At 47.0% G+C, this 19,832-nt stretch overlaps 1 protein-coding gene across 2 annotated transcripts in view; it reads left to right on the top strand.

Annotated features, from left to right (window-relative positions):
- The window catches only part of CRYBG1 (crystallin beta-gamma domain containing 1), a 1,049,447-nt gene that overhangs the window by 529,451 nt on the left and 500,164 nt on the right, over nt 1–19,832 (top strand). The window contains exon 1 of one of the 2 annotated variants that reach the window (XM_078648432.1): nt 17,483–17,633. The exons of the other annotated variant lie outside the window; for it this stretch is intronic. The gene's annotated coding sequence lies outside the window, so the exon portion shown is untranslated. Of the gene's footprint in view, nt 1–17,482; nt 17,634–19,832 lie in introns of those variants that run through there. 2 annotated transcript variants of the gene reach the window in all.

Genomic DNA, 19,832 nt, shown 5'->3' with positions numbered 1-19,832 from the left:
TGTGGTAGTTCTACGTGATTAAAGTTTCCAGTACCTAGAAGAGGTAGAACGGATGTGTCATTCCCCTTTGACTCAGAATCAAGCACTGCTAGGACACAATGAAGAATTTTCAGGAGTGCAAGCTAAAGTGTGTGAACTGTGTTGCCAGAATCTACCCATGAAGAAGGCACCCACATGAGAATAATTTTAGAGAATAGACTAATTTACTCCCAACGCTGACTCTGCCACCACACACAACAGTCTCAGAAGAAGCATTGGCACCCACTCTCTAAATTAGAACCTGCACTATAATCCTCCTATTGACCTCACAGAGTTTTACAGCTGATATTTTCAGTGCCTTCTGATTACAACTTGTAAACTAACAGCCGCACTGCCCCATTCCAGGAACCGTACCATACCGGAGTATCTGTATTACTACACACAGCTAAGAGTCATTGTTTTTGTGGTGGTTGTTGGCCGCAGTTTTATTACTCATAAATCACTCTGCCTGATCATCATAAATCAGCAGCCATAAATCATCGGGTATCATAAATCATTCTGTCATAAATCTGTCATCATTTTGCTGTCATAAATCATTCTGCATGGGCATCATAAATCATCAGCCATAAATCATCGGCTGGCCATAAATCACTGGTTTGTCTTTTGCTTATTTGCATATCCTAGGGTCGTAAATCACCCTGACAGTTTGTAGATTGTTCTTTGTTGTTATCCACGCCCCTTTGCGTGGGAGGGGTAGCCTTTCCCGGGAGCCAGGCCACAACTCGCTACCTTGCTAGTCTCTCCTGCGCCCTGCATTCTGGCAGGGCCTGGGCTGGAAGTGCTGTCTCCGTTTGCTACCTCGGTTTTGTCAGGCATACTCACCCAGTCGTGAGGCATCCCAGAGTGAGTGCCCCTCCTTCTACACACCGCCCTGTCGGTGTGTTTCCATAACCAAACTGGTTTTCGCCACGCCGCCAGGGAGGCTTCCGTCTTCCTGCGGCTCCCCCTACCCTGCGTCGTCTCTTGGCGTCTCTTTCTGTGGGCTGCCCATGGTGTTGTTCCACTCGAGCGCTAGGGTACCCACCTCTAGCTGTGTCTCCGGGAGGCTGACGCCTGGTAAGGCCTGATGGCGATCTTCCCTCCAACGCATTGGTGTGCACTGCTCCGTCCTCGTCATTATGTTGTGGCACGCTTGTGTCCGGTTCGGAGTCTTATGGCACTGTCTCCTCTCGCCATGGGCCATACATGAAATTAAAAATTGGGAGACAGTCAGGTACCGATTATGGAGGTGTGATGCCACAAACCTTACCAGCTAACATCATCTTCCTCCCCAATGCCCCTGGCTGGCTCCCCACGGTAAGTACAAGCACCCCAGGGCACCTTGGCGATGAATAACATATTTATTATTGCCTGCATCCCTGGTACTGCTATTTTTTGGACAGGCGGGGTGATGACTTTTGTCTTATTACTGGTCCAACCTGTTCAGAATGTGTATTATTACCCCCCCCCCATTTTAGGTCTCGCCTGCCAATGTGTTTGCGCATTGCTGGCGAGAGATATAGAGGGGCACCAGAAAATCCTACCAAGAGGGCTTTGGAATGCGGATAATGGCCAGTGCACGTGCGACGGGCACGCGCTCGCCATTTGCTCCCCCGCCCCCCCTCCAATCAGGCTTGAAAGGAAGCCGCTCGCACACCACCATTTGTCTGAGCCTCGGCATCAGACTTCAAAGGCTGCCGCTCCCCCGCCCACCCCCCCGCCACAGCAATGCCGAGAGCTTGTCCTCACTGTAGTCACATTCCAGCAAAGTTCTTTCACGTTAAACTTTACTTTCTTTTTAACAATTTCTGTCTCGCGGCCACCCCTGCAATTATTTCCCATTGAACTTTTGCCTTTCATTTCTTTCATATCTGCATTCTCAGTTCATCTGTTTTCTTTCTGAATATATTTGTAATTTTTTTCTTAACTCATTCATGCCACCATTTATAACCCTTTAAATTACCTCATTCCCGTCCTTGCTTCACCCTTTCCTCTCTACCTTCATACCGCACTCCTTTCTCTTGAACCTCTACCTTACGTTCATCAATCCATCTTTCTTCCTTCCCCCTCCCATCCCTACTGTCTCCTTTCTTTCCTTGCTATCCTTTTCCGTCTTTCCTCTTTTGCCCCCTCCTCTTTACTTCCTTCCTTCCAGTCCTTCACCACTTCCTTACTTTAATCATCACTTATTTTCCTCCCTTCATTTTCTCTTCATGTGGCTATTAATGTTTTTCTTATTTTCTCTTCTGTTTTACACTTCCTCATCCCCTTCTTTCTCTCTGTTACCCCAGCATATATTCAATCGTTCCTCATTCAGTCTTCCTGCTGGGGCAGCGAAACGTTCCGGAAAGGCAAGCATAAAAAACAAAGGTGGCTCAATTTTACCGCAGTTCCGTGCGTTATTGATCGGCGAGTGAAGTGAATGAAATGGCAGGGTCTGAACTTATATTCACAAGCTATCAATCAATCTGACTCCGAGTGCGGGATCCGCTCCTAGACCAAATAACAACCCTCCTCCCCCCAGACATATCGATCCCTGTGTGGGGGCACTTCACGGGCGGCACACCTGGGTGGGAGGACCAACAGGCCCATGTGCCTCGCCGTAAAGTGACCTTCAGAATGCAGCCTAAAGGACGCGAGCTAGCGAACCGGAGTTCTAGCTTCCACTAAAAGCATGTTCATACGCCATTTCCGGCCTCTGTTATCCTGTAGGTTCCAGTGCGCACATGTCAACCTGCTTGTATTCAGGGCTTTAAGTTGGCAGGGTCTCACAGGGTCTGAGCACCAGCTTTTCTTAGGTCTCGCCTGCCAATGCGCTTGCGCATTGCTAGCGAAAGATATAGAGGGACACCAGAAAATCCTACCAAGAATATTTTGGAATGCGGATTATGGCCAGTGCATGTGGGTCGGGCGCTCGCTCGCCATTTGCTCCCCCGCCCCCCATCAGACTTGAAAGGAAACCGCTCGCACACCAATTGTCTGAGCCCCGGCATCAGACATCAAAGCCTGCCGCTCCCCCGCCACAGCAATGCCGAGAGCTTGTTTCACCCGTCCCTTCTCACCTGCCCTCCGCATCATCTATCTTTTTACCTGCCTTTTCCCCTGTCCATTCCCCTCTTTCCTACCCCGTCCCAGTTAGCACCCTCTCTCCTCATCACGTGCCTCTGTCCCGCCTGTTTCCATTCAACCCCCTTATTGCTTCAGCTCGGAAGTGCTCTACAGATGTTTGCACTTTTCATTCCACACAGACAGGCTTGCAGCCTCCTCCCCTGCCAAATGGGCTCTTGCGCCATTATTCGCCTCGTACAACTTCCTGGGTGCTTGTTTTTATGTGGAACCGTCCCCATTCCACCATCACGCTGTTAGCGATGTGCCTTTCTACGACTTTGGCATTTCAAAGGAAGCCGCTCCCCCAGCAGACTTCAAAGAAATGCGCTCCCGAACTTGCTGGCCTTGCTCTCATGAGCATTTATTTACTTTTATCTGGAGCTTGCATTCTCATCCCAAACCAGCTCCAGATTAGCACGCCCGTGAGAGTTTTGCTGTGCAAAATTAACAACCCATGTAATAGAATAGACTGGGATTAAAATGGCCGCCACAAAATTTGCTTCATAGATTAGAGAGAGGGGATTTTTGACATTGACCACGAATGACTTAAAAACATTACCAACAAACAATGTTTTTAATCATAGTTTATACAGGCATTACAAATCAACACTGTGTTCTGCGTTGACCATGCCCGACCCATAGGGTGTTTCCTTACCGTTCATACATAGATACAAATGCCGAACTTCATTGCATAAATAAAAGAAACGTAAATCACTTGCCGCTCACTGTTGTAATATATATCTGTTCGCCACTACTTTGACAAGGTTGCCTTATCGTTACCAGCTGACTCCTCTCATTTCTAACCCTCTTGTTTCTCACACCTAATTTAAGTGCACTGGATATCAGTAGGTCTTTCGTGACGCTTTTAAAGGTACATACACATTTCTCACCGAAGAAATAAACTCCCCCCTCCAACTCCAAAACCACCCTCCAACTCCACCCTCCAACTCCAACTTCCAACTCCACCCTCCAACTCCACCAACTCCACCCTCCAACTCCACCAACTCCAACTCCACGAACTCCAACTCCAACTTCCAACTCCACCCTCCAACTCCACCCTCCAACACCACCAACTCCAACTCCACCAACTTCCAACTCCACCCTCCAACTCCAAATCCACCAACTCCAACTTCCAACTCCACCCTCCAACTCCACCAACTCCAACTCCACCCTCCAACTCCACCAACTCCAACTCCACCAACTCCAACTTCCAACTCCACCCTCCAACTCCACCCTCCAACTCCAACTCCACCCTCTAACTCCACCCTCCAACTCCAACTCCACCCTCCAACTCCACCCTCCAACTCCACCCTCCAACTTTCAACTCCAACCTCCAACTCCATTCTCCAACTCCAAATCCACCCTACAACTCCAAATCCTCCAACTTCCAACTCCACCCTCTAACTACACCCTCCAACTCCACCCTCCACCTTCCAACTCCACCCTCCATCACTCGGGGACACCACCACATCACTCGGGACACCACCACATCACTGGGGGACACCACCACATCACTCGGGGACACCACCACATCACTCGGGGACATCACCACATCACTCGGGACACCACCACATCACTCGGGGACACCACCACATCACTCGGGGACACCACCGCATCACTCAGGGGCACCACCGCATCACTCAGCCTAACCAAATCATCACTCGGCACCACAACAGCACTATCCTTGCTTGCTACCAACAAGCATTGCCATAGCCAATAGGACTCGCTTTAGGAAAGTGTAAGCTATTGGCTTTGTGAATAACAATGCTATTAATTTATATATTTTCAAAACCAACACATATTAAAAAAAAGTGTCATTTACAATACCAATAGCTCACACTTTCCTAAAGCGAGACCTATTGCATTGCAAATGCTTGCTTTTTTTATGATGTACGCACTCTGCACACCAAGCCGTGGAACCCCGGGCGCTACTTAGGTTCTAATTTAGAGTTAGAACCTGCACTAAAATCCTCCTATTGACCTCACAGAATTTTACAGCTGATATTTCCAGTGCCTTCTAATTACAACTTGTAAACATGCAACCACAACATATACCTCTTTCCACAAAACACAACATAAATTCAACACATGATCGCACCCGAAACACAAATGTAAACATTCCTCAGAAACAGTCAACCTGTGGTCTATCAACAATGGCATCACCCATTTTCACTAACTTAAATTTATACCACTCGCAACAACCACATGCTTCTGACTAACCTTAACTGATTCACAAGGCTACACATAAATTTGATAATCTGCACTTAATTTCCAATCTCAATGTTCACAAACCTCCTTGCTTGGCATGCCACACTTTTTATTTCAGCTGGCTCCCGCCCAGTAGCGGCTGGTTTTGCGGAAAAGTAGCTGGCAGGCAGGCAAAATGAGAACTAGAAAAAAAAGCTTACCTGCAGCCGACTGCGTGGCGCTCTTCTGCTCCTCTTCTCACAGGCACAGGCTCCCAGACTCCAATGAGGCCAATCCTAACGCTGCTAGCGTGTCATAAGGGCAGCGTCTGGATTAGCCTGAGCGCTCTGAATTGGCGCTCCCATTGAGCCTGCTCTCTCGAACCCGGCAACGTAGCTGGTTTGGAGACAGCTTCAATGCGCATGATGGTGGCTACCCTGAGATGGCCGGCCAAACCGTCATGTGCACTAACGGAGCTCACCAATCCTCTTGCAGCCCGCCATTCCCCATGGCCACGCCCCCACCAAAGACTCGTCAGAGAAGGAAAAAATAAAACGATAATAAAACGTGTTTATTATCGTTTTAATTTTCCTTTCCTGCCTTTTTGTGGCAGCTGGCGGAGGGGCTATGCTCCTCCACCATAGAGGAGGAGCCGCCACTGCTCCTACCCTCCTTGGTCTTTAAAACACTCCAACCCACCTAACCACCCTTAGAATCTAAATGTGAAAGACAGATCTTTATTCTAGCATCAATTCCTCTCATCATATAACAAGCATTGTCAAAGCCATCAAGTTTGCCTTTTTGTTATGTAATGGCTCTCTTTTGTTTTTTTCACCCTTGCCAGATCTTAACCACGTGTGGGAATTAGTATGTTAAAGTATGTGTAAGCATGGAGTAAGTGCTTAATGTACTGTGCAGGGTGGGGTATGTAAACAAAAGGTTTATGTGAACTTGTTTTGCGGTACTCCGCGAGACAGTCTGTTATTTAGCATTGTTCTACATAGGTTAAATTTGCACTTTGAAATTCATATTGATGAATATAAGCATGCATTTATCAAACTTAATCGAAACTGGCGGCAAAAAACATAAAGCTTTACTTCGTACACAAACGACCTGTCTGTGCAATTATCTTGTGGTGAGATCTTGAAAGACAGGCTAGGCTGTGTACAAGTTGTACCATGTTTATATTTTTCGCCTGGCACAGGCAAAAAAAGGTCATAGATCTTTCCCCACTGAGGCCTCTACACAGACACAGTTTTAAGAACATATTTATAGTCTTGGGTAAACTCCTAGTGTAAAAAAACCTGTGTAACATAAGCACTTTTTCTGACTTTTTGGACCCCGCGTTGGAATCTACAAAATAGGGTACAAACGGTATCAGCAGCAATATTGTCTACTATTACTGCATTTTCCTGGGTTTAGTTTTGCTGTCAGTGTGGGGCAAGAAAAGTGCAAAATACTCTCAAGCCTACAGGAGTACAGAACTAAGAATGGGTGCAAACAAAACTTAAGGCAGTTTTAAGTTTGTGTTTGGTAGGGATTTTGGCTACTTTGGATGACGTTCTTTGAAATAATACTTAATCTGTAGAGTTGTTTTAATTGTTTTCTTTTGCATAGTCCCAAATATACCCAAAGAGCTTACTGTAGACAAAAGCCTGACAGCTGACCACCCCACGCACAGATTAGTTGCGTCATAAGTGTACCTGGGGTGCATTCCAGCATCTGATAGTTTGTTCACATGGTCTTTTGGCTTTTCACCACCCTGAGGCTGTAGTTAATTATCAACTGGGACATAAAATAGCTCTGGCACTAAATAAAAGACCCCCCCTCATCCCCACCAATTAATAAATCAGGTAGCTAAAAACGTGGCCCTTGTTTGTAAATTGGGGCAGTTTTCAACTTGCAAAGGCAAATTGTGTTAGACCTGGCACATTCTGTAGGGTTATCCCTGAACTTTATGCCTTCCTCCTCCCTTTTTTCTGAACTTCTTTTCGTTGGCTTTAGGTCTCTGGGCACTTTGCCACTGCAAATCCTTGCTAAAGTGCATGTGCTCTTCCCCGAAACATGGTATGATTGGTTTACACCTGTTTGGCATAGTGATTTACTTGTAGATCCCTTTTATAGGGGTATACCATATACCCAGGGCCTATACATTTACTGCTGCTAGTGGACCTGCAGCACTGCTTGTGCCACCCACAGAAGTAGCTTTTTAAACCTGCCTCAGGCCTGCCACTGTAGGGCCTGTGTGCGCCGTTTACTGACTCATGACTTGGCATTCAAAACTACTTGCCAAGACTTAAACTCCCCTTCTATCACACATAGGTCACCCTCAAAGACAGCCCTATGCGCAGGGTGCTGTGTAAATAAAAGTTAGCAAAACACACAAGATGATGGACGGAATGTTGCATAATGGCAAAACATTCACCCCCAGTCATAGATCTGGGTTTAATCCATCGTTATTTTGCTCACCAAGCCACCCCAGTTCAGACATGGCCATATGCAAATCAGTCTTGACCCTGTGCCTCATGGGAACAGTCCAGCCCTAACTGCCAAGCCATGTCTTCCCTGGACCGGAATCAAGCATCCTAGGACCGGTTTCTGGCTATCAGCTGTCTTCAGCCAGGATAGCTTGACTCCAGTGGCTTAGTGAGCACGGGACCCACATCTGGGCATACCCTTCTCACATAGGGTGAACAGCAAAACACACAAGATGATGGACGGAATGTTGTCCAATGGCAAAACATTCACCCCCAGTAATAGATCTGGGTTTAATCCATCGTTATTTTGCTCACCAAGCCACCCCAGTTCAGACATGGCCATATGCAAATCAGTCTTGACCCTGTGCCTCATGGGAACAGTCCAGCCCGAACTGCCAAGCCATGTCTACCCTGGACCGGAATCAAGCATCCTAGGACCGGTTTCTGGCTATCAGCCGTCTTCAGCCAGGATAGCTTGACTCCAGTGGCTTAGTGAGCACGGGACCCACGTCTGGTCAGACCCTTCCCACATAGGGTGAACAGCAAAACACACAAGATGATGGACGGAATGTTGCACAATGGCAAAACATTCACCCCAGTCATAGATCTGGGTTCAATCCATCGTTATTTTGCTCACCAAGCCACCCCAGTTCAGACATGGCCATATGCAAATCAGTCTTGACCCTGTGCCTCATGGGAACAGTCCAGCCCGAACTGCCAAGCCGTGCCTTCCCTGGACCGGAATCAAGCATCCTAGGACCGGTGTTTTGCTAAATAAAAGGTAGGACATGAACCTTTATGTCTTGCATGTCCAGGTAGTGACAAACAGCCTATTTCTATTTTCACTGCTGGAAGGCCTACTCGTCTCATAACCTAGCAATGGCAATTCCCTTATATACTTGTAAGTGGTAATTACTGATCAGAGAGGAATGGCGTTGCCATCTTTGGTATGGTTAGAATATGGTTAGAATAGTAATGATAAATTCTACTTACTGGTGAAGTTGGATTTCACATTACTATACGAGATGCAGTACCTGGCTCAGTGCCATCTTGACTTGCCCCCAGAGACTCTGTAGACGCCAGCGCCTCTTTGCCCCGCCCACAGGGAACCACAGAATTAGACATGAGGGCTCCGGAAGGAGGCCCGCCGACATTCTTGTGATCCCTGAGGATCTGCTGGGTGGCAGAGGACTCCCGAGTGGCCTCAACCACATCCAGGTACTGTGGGGGGACTAAGCACCTTCTAAAGTTCCAGAGTTGCCCTGCGGTCCTTTGCAGGAGGCTCTACTTATCACAACGGAAGTAGTTCACAGCAAAGCTGAGACACGTGGCGGACACGAGAGACGTGGGACCGGAACTCCTGGACATCCTGCATTTTGCAAGCTGCACTCACTTCCCGAGGTAACTCGAAGTTGTGCATTGGAGTGCTTGAAGCCCCAGACCCGAGCACCATATGCACCGAAGCTCAGAGGCCTACATTCCACGAGTGTCCCTTGGGCCCCGCTTTTGCATTTCAGCTCGACACGTCTTCCCAGTTCCTAGTCCGTTGGCTAGTAAGCCCCTGGGAGACTCCATTTTGAATCTAACTTTCTTTCCTGGTTGCTCCAGCTTCCCTGCAAAGGAGAAGCGCCACAGACCTTGCTGGTCTGCAACGAAGCCAAACAAGACATCCTGGGTGGGTTGCGTTTGCCAAGGCTTGTTGGGTCCAATCCGAATACCGACACCCCAGACAACTAGATCCTTCGTTGGACAGCTCGAATCCAGCTCCTGGTCGTCGTCGACGCCTCCTGGACCTCGTGGCTGAAGAGACAAACTTCACCTTTTCACCTGAAATCACCCGACAGCGGCTGGCAGCTTTCCATCGCCATCCTGGTCACTGGCAAGTGACCCAGACTCTGTCCCTTCTGCTTTCAGGTTCTTCAGATCTTCGATCCACCCGGACACTTTTCCTCTGGTCGCATGCAGCACTTCTTTGCAGCTCTCCATTGAAATTGACGACAAAACCCGACATAAAAAGACACCTATGCACCCGGCTTCCGTGGGTGAGGTAACACGAGTACTCTGGTAGTCTCGAGGGTACTGGCCCATCTAGTGTCTAAGTCTAAAAGGGTTTCATCGTAGTCCATCCAGAAGTATCCTTAGACTGTAAAATTGTAACTTGTTCGTTTCCCCTAGAAAGTCAATGGTAACCCGCGGCTGTGTTTAGACACTGCACGCGTCTCCCGTGGGCCTCCTGCTTCTGTCTTTCTTTCTTTCTTTCTTTCTTCCTAACCTTTGGTTGTTTAGAGTAGCCCCAGCGGGTTCCTACATTCAGGATTACTGGAGGGGGGAGTGGGGTGTTTGCCAGCGGCGAGCGAGAGCTTTAAGGTTGCCATCCTCCTACGGAAAGTATGGATACCTGCCTTGGCCTTCGCAGGTGCTGATCCTAGTCCTTTGAATTGGGGAGGGGCGAAAGCTTATCCCTCTTTGAAATAGTAGGTATTTCCTCAAGGAAGTGGTGAAATAACTAGTTGGAGGGAACAATGCAGGCGAAGCGACACGATTACAAAGTGCGGGCTCCTCCATATGCGGAGGGAAGAGGTGAAGGAGTTGCTTCCACCTCTCCTCTCACCACTCTTGACTGGGGGGCGAGATGGAGGACGTTGCGGACGGCACTGTCCAGTAACACCAGGACCGGTGTTTTCCATTGTAACTATGACGAGGCCTACTGGGCGGATACCATAACTGTTATTTACTTACTGCGGAGCCTGAGCAACCTTGGCCGATGCCCGGTGGAGCTGTCCTATGCAGCTATAGAGGAGTCTGGCTCTGGTTCCCCCCTCCGCCGTCACCTACCCAGCCGGACATCTGACATTGTTTTTATGCGTCTCCCTGCTGTGTTTCCTTCCTTCCCCAACCTCCTCCCAGCTCCACTAGTCCATCTCTGGACTCTAGACGGATGTACGTTGTTACAACGCATGCTTTTACCACGCATGCTTTTACAACGCAGGTTTTTCAACGCAAGTCGTTACAACGACTTGCGTTGGGGGGTGCTGGATAGTGAATAGTTTAATTTACTATTCCAACTCCAGTCCCCGTGGATAGTAGGGAAGGTGTTGGATAGTAAATTAAACTATTACCTATCCTAGAGCGCCCCCAGCGCAATTCGTTGTAATGACTTGCGTTGAAAAACCTGTGTTGTAAAGGCACTGCGTGGTAAAAGTTGCGTCGTAAAGGATGTTTCCCCTCTAGACTTTTGGTCCCTTTCTAAACTCGTAACACAATGTTTCCTTATGTAAGCACTAGACCTCGTTTTTTTGGGCCAATGCCCTGTGGAGCTACCTGATAGCTATAGAGAAGATGTCCCCCTTGGCCGTCACCTACCCAGCCAGACTTTGGGCAGACTTTCCTTCGTCTCGCCTTTGCATTCTACCTTCCACCCCTTTAACCTACCCCTTTTTCACCCTCTACGCTCCTTTTTCTCATCCCCTTCTTAATGTTCTTCAGTTGAGACCTATCTATTTGGCCGATGCCCGGTGGAGCTACCTGACAGCTATAGAGTAGATGGGCTGTGGACTTCCCCCTCGGCCGTCACCTACCCAGCCGGACTTTGGGCAGACTCTACCTTGTCTCTCCATCCTATTTCCCTCCTACCCCTTTACCCTACCCCCTCTCCCTTCTAAGCTCCTTTTAGCTAGTCTTTACGCTCTTGAAATGTTTTTCTAGTAACTGATGTAATTTTGCAACTTTGAGGAACCTTATGTAAAGCACTCTGATACCTCCGGGATAAGCCAGCGCAATATAAAACTCAAAATAAAAAAAAATAAAAAAGTCTGAGTAACCCCAAGGCGTTGCAGGCAAGAAGGATGTTGAGACCATCCCTAGTCCATGCCCTCGGAAGGAGCCATCCATGAGGCCCAGAAGGGAGCGTGCATACCGCCCTGGTTCCCAGGGGCCGTCTCCAGAGAGTTCTTGCATTGACTGGCTTCAGGGATACTGTAGTACGTTTAGTAGGTGTGCAGGTGTTCCTGTGCCCTACGGTTGGGGTCTGAATGAAATCTCATTAGTACGAACTCGTAAAATTACAGTAAAGGATCAGATATACATGCAGGTGCTTCTGTGCCCCCTATGTTATGGTTACGGGGTGGATTTGATGCAATATGTCAAAAGAGAACAATTGATGGACAGAATGCAGAACAATGGTATACATTCACCCCAGTACAGAGATCTGGGCCTAAATCCATTGTTGCAGCCATATGCAAATCAGTCGTGACCCTGCGCCCAATGGGAACAGTCCAGCCCAAACTGCCAGGCCATGTCCTCCCTGGACTGGAAACAAGCATCCTAGGACCGGTTTCGGGCTTTCAGCCATCATCAGCCAGGATAGCTTGACTCCAGTGGCATTTAGAGCACGGGACCCACATCTGGGCATACCTGTCCCACTCGGGGTGACAAATGCAAAAAGAACAATTGATGGACAGAATGCAGAACAATGTCATACATTTTCCCCAGTACAGAGATATGGGCCTAAATCCATTAATTTTTTGCTCACCATGCCATTGCAATTTCGACTCAGCCATATGCAAATCAGTCTTGACCCTGCGCTTCCAGTGGCATGGAGAGCACAGGACCCACGTCTGGGCATACCTGTCCCACTTGGGGTGACAAATGCAAAAAGAACAATTGATGGACAGAATGTAGAACAATGTCATACATGCACCCCAGTACAGAGATCTGGGCCTAAATCCATCATTTTTTGCTCACCTTGCCATTCCAGTTTCGACCCAGCCATATACGGATCAGTCTTGACCCTGCAATATGTCTACAGTCTGCATATTTGGAAATGTATCATTCTAACCTTGTTTTCTACAGGATAAATGATATATTCAAAAGGGAATTGACTGTGTTACTTGACAACTGCCTAATCTACAAAGTATTTATTAGTATATGTTGTTTTTGCCCTAATGTGTTTAGAATGTAATAATATATTTTGTATACAACACTGTGTGGATTCTCTTTAGTGGTATATTCATTATGTTACTGTGTGATTGTGTTGCACAAACGCTTTACACATTGCCTCTGATGATAAGCCTGCCTGCTTTGCGCCAAGCTACCAGAGGGTGAGCATGGGTTATCTTGGTCTGTATCTGACTTACCCTGACTAGAGTGGTGGTTCTGCCTGGATTAGGTGCATACCCTAGCCAACCAGAAACCCCATCTCTAACATACTGTGTACATGTTTTGGAAAATAAAGAAGACTGCATGGATTTGAGCTTCCTGCAGGCAATGCTTGATTTAATATCAGGGAAACCAACAGTTAAAAAAAACATGGCTCACCTCACAATAAAACAGGCTGAGAGACAGCAAAATATCAGCCCACAAACTGAGCTTTCAGACTAGCCCGTCGGGCACTGCTAGTCCGACCCTGCATCAAACTGTTAGTTATTTGTTACTTGTTAGATTTCTCAACATACATAGTAACCCCCGCATGGCAGCAGTTCTTTGCATTAGCAGTAAATCGCAATATGAATGAAGTGCAACTGCCCACAGCAATGGTTGGCGAGAACAAGCCAAAGGCACTGACAGTGCTGCATTGGCGTCATCATTTTGCACGTTCACTTGAAAATAAGACAGATGTATCAAGACATATGTAAAGCTATTTATGATCTTCCTTATTTATCACCTCTGTTTAGTTTATTTTTTCTCCAAGAATCTTTATTTCTTCTGGCGCATGAGCTGCTTTTTTGGCTATTTGTATTGTATTGTAATTGCATTTATATAGCGCTTAATACCCCTGAAGACGCGTCGTTTGTATGTCAATTTGTTTTATTGACATTTGTGCTTGCTAGCACATATGGGAATAGAAGGTATAGAAGCTGCATCATTTAATAATGAGTAAATAGATTGGTATTGTATTTGTGAAATAAGGAAATACATGTTTGTGCTATTTTGGGGTATCATTAGGCACCTTAGAACTTCTTGGCTCATCTAGGGATACTCTAAGCAACATATATGCATGCCGCATGTCAGTCGATGTCGCATTAAGTGTAATAGACACACCACGCATGAATAAGAGCATGCTACAACAGGGTCACAGCCGCTAATCAGCAGAGAGAGATTGGTATACAATCAGCACACTCCTCCCTCATGGCGTTGACTTTAGATTGACTCACTGTATGTGCCAACTCACTTGAAAGCAATACCTAGGCACTAACAAATACGCTAAAGATTGCATTTTATGTTGCATTATCTTTGTCCTTTATGTGTCTTGTCGTTTTACTCTTTACAGGTTTCACAGTGGGTCCGTAAGTATACGGACACCACTGAGCACCACAACACACATTAGCGTGTGTGTAGTATATTCACTTGTCAAGTGGCATGATTTTTTGCCACTCACGCACTTTTTCACTAGGTCCTGACGAAAGCCCTCTCACATTTTTCTTAGGGCTGAAACATGTAGACCGCATTCAAGACAACTATGACTATAATTAACTCCAGTAGTTGCGCCATCTGTTTTTAACTGTATCCTGGGCCGCCAATATTAAACACATAAGGCAAGGATTCTCAGAGATACTTTTAAAGTTTTCACAACACCACTTCAAACTAACTCACCACACCAGCTCCGCTGTAATCAGGTGTCGTAGCACAATCGGGGCATTAGGCCACACGATTTCATGCATAACCAATTGAAACAGTGCTAGACGGCATATACAAGTAATCAAATCTGGCCAACATCCACAAGACGGAACTGCATCATAAAACATCTCTATCCTTGAAGCTCTTGATCTCCAACAACCAGTCACTGGATCAAATCATTTGGCTTGACTCTTGATGTCATCATAGCCCCTAAAGAAGTGACCTTAGTGGAAGAGAACAATCCCACTACCAAGGAGTGATCATCAACTTTCAGTTCAATCTTTCCATCGCACTGCGCTCCCCACCAGCCTAGTGCAGAAATACATTAAACAGCCCATGCTAAATCTAAATGTGGAGGCATTTTATTTATAGTTGTCTGCTAAACAACCACTGGGCCCTCTGATGGCAGTTAATCATTTCCACCAATGGGAATCGAAAATAATCAACAAATCAGTTCCTCGCAAAGCTCCCAGAATGCATCCACTCGTTCAACCTCACATGCTGCAACTACTCTGACAATACCCAAATTATACTCAAACTGGATAAACCAAAGTTAGACCACTGCCTCAAAGCCACTGACCAACTGATGGTGGAGAGTCAAACTCAAGGCCTTAAAAAACGAAAATCCAAAATGCAGTGAATGGAAAACCTACAACCCAGCAACAAATGTAACTGAAGAAATAGAAATGCCATCAACAACCTCCTCTGATAGTACATAACTTAAAAACGTAAGAGTTATTTTGCAGTCAGTCCTCTCTAAGATGCCACAGCAAACAACTGATCAAGTACATATTCCACACCTTGAGGACACTGTGCATTCTATATAAATAAGAATGCAATACAATACAGTAACTGATCTTAAATTCCATGCTATGTTTTGGGAACTGGTAGATGGCTTGCAACTAATTCCATGGCCATGTAGGAAGACAATGCCCTAATTTTATTAATGCTCAAGAGTTCACACTAATTCTTAACCTCCTGTGCTGCTCTGAAGGTAAATTCCTTGGATGACATGTATTAGGACAGATTAATGCAAAGCACCATGTTCATGTTTTGCCATGTTATTTAATAGAAGTCACCAAGTCCTATGCCTGTTTTCACCAGCCAGAACCAGTGTAAGGGAAAGAAACCAACTGCCTAGAGTGTAGTTCTTGAATGTCTTCAAATCTAATCTAGCAATGTCCTGGCTCCTGGTTTAGCACTGTCCCTGGGGAGTTCAAGGTTGCTTTTTGATGGTCACACAGATGATGCAGCTGGTCTTGAAGATGATGCAGGCTTGGAAGAGGAGGTGTAATGTAGTTCCTTAAGTATTGAATTGATGTGGATGCACTTCTTCACGCCTTTCATGAGACAAGCATGAAAGAGGGTTTGCAAATTGTTGTTGCTGGGAATTGCAACAATCCTCACAAATCCCCATCTTTTGAACAGGTAGGTCCAGACGTCTTAGCAGAATTGCTGATATGTCCTTATCACAATATCCCCTTGATTTTAGACAAGGCCTAAAAAGGGCATACAAGTGGTTAACAGTGGTTACAAACAAAACAAGTGAACTATTGCACTTAAGGAGGCCTGATTACTTAACTTGGGAGTAAAACGTAGATGTGGAGTGTAAGAGGATGCACGAAAGTATGTTTTGCTGTTTGGCCAAGGAAGCGGTAAAATGAATGCAGAGTACAAACACCAGAAGATAACTATTTTGGTAGACCTTTTCCACATGTTAATGACCTGGCCTCTACCATGCTTGCCTACCATTGCCTCCCATGTGGTAACATTCACTCCTGCAGTGCAAGGGTCACTGCCTCTGTAGTCTCATCCACAAGGCAGCAAACCCATGCAGTAGGACAAAACCCATACTGTTTCTATTAAACCGAGAGCCCAACAGACACACAGCAAACCAGAATTTTGCTGTTATTAAAAGACTGTAGCATTGAGCAGACTCGGGAAGCTGGCCACACGGATGGCTGAAAAAGCAATGCCAAAGACAGCCAGAATTTAAGAGCACCATAAAAATACATACTGCTTTCAGTTCCATTTTTGTCAAATAAATGGCACCGACCCAATCAGCACACTCTTATCCATGAGCAGAATATCTCCATGATGCGTTGGCATTCCTGAAAAATACAGGCACCAATGAGGCATCACTTTGAAATAGTTGTGCAACGTCGGATGTACTGCCATACTTAAACTAAAATGTGTAGATGACCTCTAGTTTTGATAAATTTCGCATTCCACTTAAAGGTAAAACTCTGATTTTCAATAAAGTTTATTTAACATGACAGCATAAACAGCAATTACAATACAAGCAGGCCAAAGGTAAAGGCGAATACCAGAAAAGGTAAATGTATGTTGCAAATTATGATGAAAGAACCTAGTTACACTAGGTATGCCTGTTCATAGGACGCAACAATGCGGCGCTGCATATTTTTGAAGCGTCAAACAAGACACAGCCAATGCTGCGCTTTGTTTACCAGAGCTGCTTTAGCAACCTAACGTCAGGCCTGCTCACCTGGTACCTGGCGGGCCAGTGGAGATGTCGCAGGCAGCGGCGGAATGCGGGGTTTGTCGCTGGGTCAAGAGGCCCAGCTCGCCCTCGTCACCTGCCCTTCTGTTCCAAATCCCCTTCAGCAGGGATAATGAAAGCCCAGAGTGACTCAGTCAAACACAGATATGACTACTTCTTATTAAGAGGGGCAGTTGGCCTCTCGGTTACTACAAGAACCAAGAAGTGGCGTCCTGTTGCTATTTAATTAAAGTAGACGCCTCACTTCAGGTTCTCAAAGCCTGTCACAGGGCGGAGGAATGTGCTCGCTGGCTGTCACTGGGGGATGGGAGCATGGCGCGCTCTGCCTTTGCCGCCTTTTCCTGCCGAGCCTGCTCCCGGTAGGCACTCTCTGCTGGGTGCCCGCCTTCAGGTGTGGGTGGAGTGCGGGATTTCTGTTGGGAATGCTGAACGCCGACTTTGTTGTCGGTTTAAACATCCTCCCAGTAATCCTTCCAGTTAGAATCACAAGGGCAGCCTTCCCGCCTGGATGAGCTCATGTTACCGTCGGCTTGCGTCTGCTGCGCGAGGTGGGTTTGGTATATTTCCAACAATATTTCAAAATGGAGCGCCAAACCGACGGAAAACTCGTGGAAGGGGCTGCCAGTGAGAAAACGAGCACTCCGTGTTTCTGACGGTGTTCTGATATTAACGTGACTGCTTTTCAAAGGAGCCGTCTGCTACACACAGTATGTACCTATTCTCAAATAAATAAAATAGGTTGTGTACTTTCACTTCATTGTGTATATTCGTTGTTGTCCGAACCTGTTTCCCTTCTGAATCCCAAAAATGTGTGCAAGTAGTTGTGGGAGAATAGGGCATTAATGGCCAGAGCTGTTGAACTCCGGAAGCGGGGGAAACGGGTTCGAGTCTCGGCGTCGCCTCAACACCCTGTGATTCTGGGCAAAAAAAATAATTTTCCCATGACAAAAATAATGACAATAATTGAACTGGTGCTCGTGTGAAGCGCTCAAATACTTTCGGGTCGAATTCGCGCTACATAAAACTGCAAACACAGTAAAGGTGTTTACACAGTGCATCATCTTTCCCAGGTTAAACACACATGACCGGGCACGCCTGGGAGCACAGCGCCTCTCTACGTCAGGTTTACATTGCTACTGTGTCCACTCTGTCGAGTAGTTTTCAATTAGGTGAGAAAGGTACCTGTCAGAGTCCAGGAAAAGCCACTTATTCAATAGTTAGGTTTGGAAGTGAGACTGCGAGCTGCACCCCCAGAAAGGCGCCGACCCCCCCCCCCCCCCCAGGCAAGCATGGTACTTGGGTACAACTGGTGGGCATCTGTACCAGGTTCTGACAGGAGCCCGTTGATTCTCTGCCCCCCCCTCCTTCTCTCTACACTTCACTTACAGCAGACTCGAATTTTTTGCTGTCACACCCACACAACAGACGCACCTCGTTAACCCCTGCCTCGCCGCAGGCACCAGCCCATCAAGGAAGGTGTGGGTCCGGTGCGGGGGGAGTAGAGCCGGGCATTCTCCTGCGCCCTGTCGGTGCGGCTGCTGTGCTTGGCGCGGCCGGTTTGGCGCCACCGGCGGAGTGTTTTTATAGACGTAGGGGTGAGCTCCAGGAGGAGCCTGGGAGGTACAGGCAGCCTAGGATGAGTCTTTTGTTGCCCTGAGCACACACGCACCTTTACCAGCAGCAGCAGCAATCGTCACCAGAGCTCCTGCGTGCTCTTGGGGCTCCCCGGCGACTGCACGTACGTCATCATGGTAAGACCCCATTAACTTTCAACTTTTTACAGAGTTTTTGTACGGCAGAAGACGCCAAGATGCCACCGTTTATTTAAGTACTGAGCGCTGCCGTCGCACAGAAAGGGTGCGTTTGGGCGTCTCGTATGAGCACCGATTAGAAAAGTGCGCCGCTTAGTTATTTATATTGGCAGGTTGGAATCTGGGACTATTGGGCGGGTGGCACGGGAATATGCTAACAGGCTTGATACTGTGGCTCCTGGCGCTTGCCGTACTTGTCTACTTGTGTTTCTGGAGGTGTGACGGGAGTGGAAACATGTCTCGGATACATTTATTGGTAGAAAAACATCATCTATCTTCCACACGTTTGTCAGTTTTCCCGATAGATTTTCGCCGACAGGAATCGTCTTGACAGTGTAGGATTTTAGAGAGCCGGGAGGGTTTTTGCACAAGGTGTAGGAACGTGTTTACCCAGTGTCTCTGGTTTGCTTCATGGGAACTCTTCTCTCTGCAATGCTTGTGGCTGTGTTGAAACAACAGGGAGGAACCGCGTTCAAGAGCTGTCTATAATTCTCAAAGCGCTTGAGCCAGCGTTTGTTTGTGGGAATGGTTCCAAATGTCAGCCAGCAGTTGTGATTTATTTCTCCACTGGACAAGTTCAGTCAATGTTTTTCCCTTGGACGGGAGGGGGTTTAGGGATGGCATTTCATCCGGCTAAAACATGCAAGTAGATTCTCCTTTTTGTGAGTGATTTTTTTGCACCGCCCATGGTAACTAAAGGAAACATTTATCAACTTTTTTTTGTCTAGTAGCCACCAGGGCAAATAGAGCAGAACATATCATTCATAAATAAAGCAGGGGGTCGGGTGGCTTACCTGTTCAGGTTACCAAGCAGGTCACCTCCAGAATTCATAGTGTAGATATAGGCAAACCTACCAGCGCATGGTGAACATGGCATGCACTGCAATACTCACACAAAACCAGGTTTGTTGGAAAACAGTTTCCTGCAGGTTAATTTCATACAGGAAGTATGCCAACGTGGTGGGTGAACTTACAGGTGATCCAAGGGCAGGCAGCAGTGACTGACCTAAGCTGCCCTGCCCGTCTGATAAGCCAAACTGCACCTTGGCCAACCCAATAGCTGCTACTGTCTACCTGGGGGATTTTGCCCTGTTA

This window comes from Lissotriton helveticus, chromosome 6 (genome assembly GCF_964261635.1).
Source record: "Lissotriton helveticus chromosome 6, aLisHel1.1, whole genome shotgun sequence".
Taxonomy (NCBI): domain Eukaryota; kingdom Metazoa; phylum Chordata; class Amphibia; order Caudata; family Salamandridae; genus Lissotriton; species Lissotriton helveticus.
Note: the sequence above shows the minus strand (reverse complement) of the source record. Positions and strands in the feature narration are given on the sequence as shown.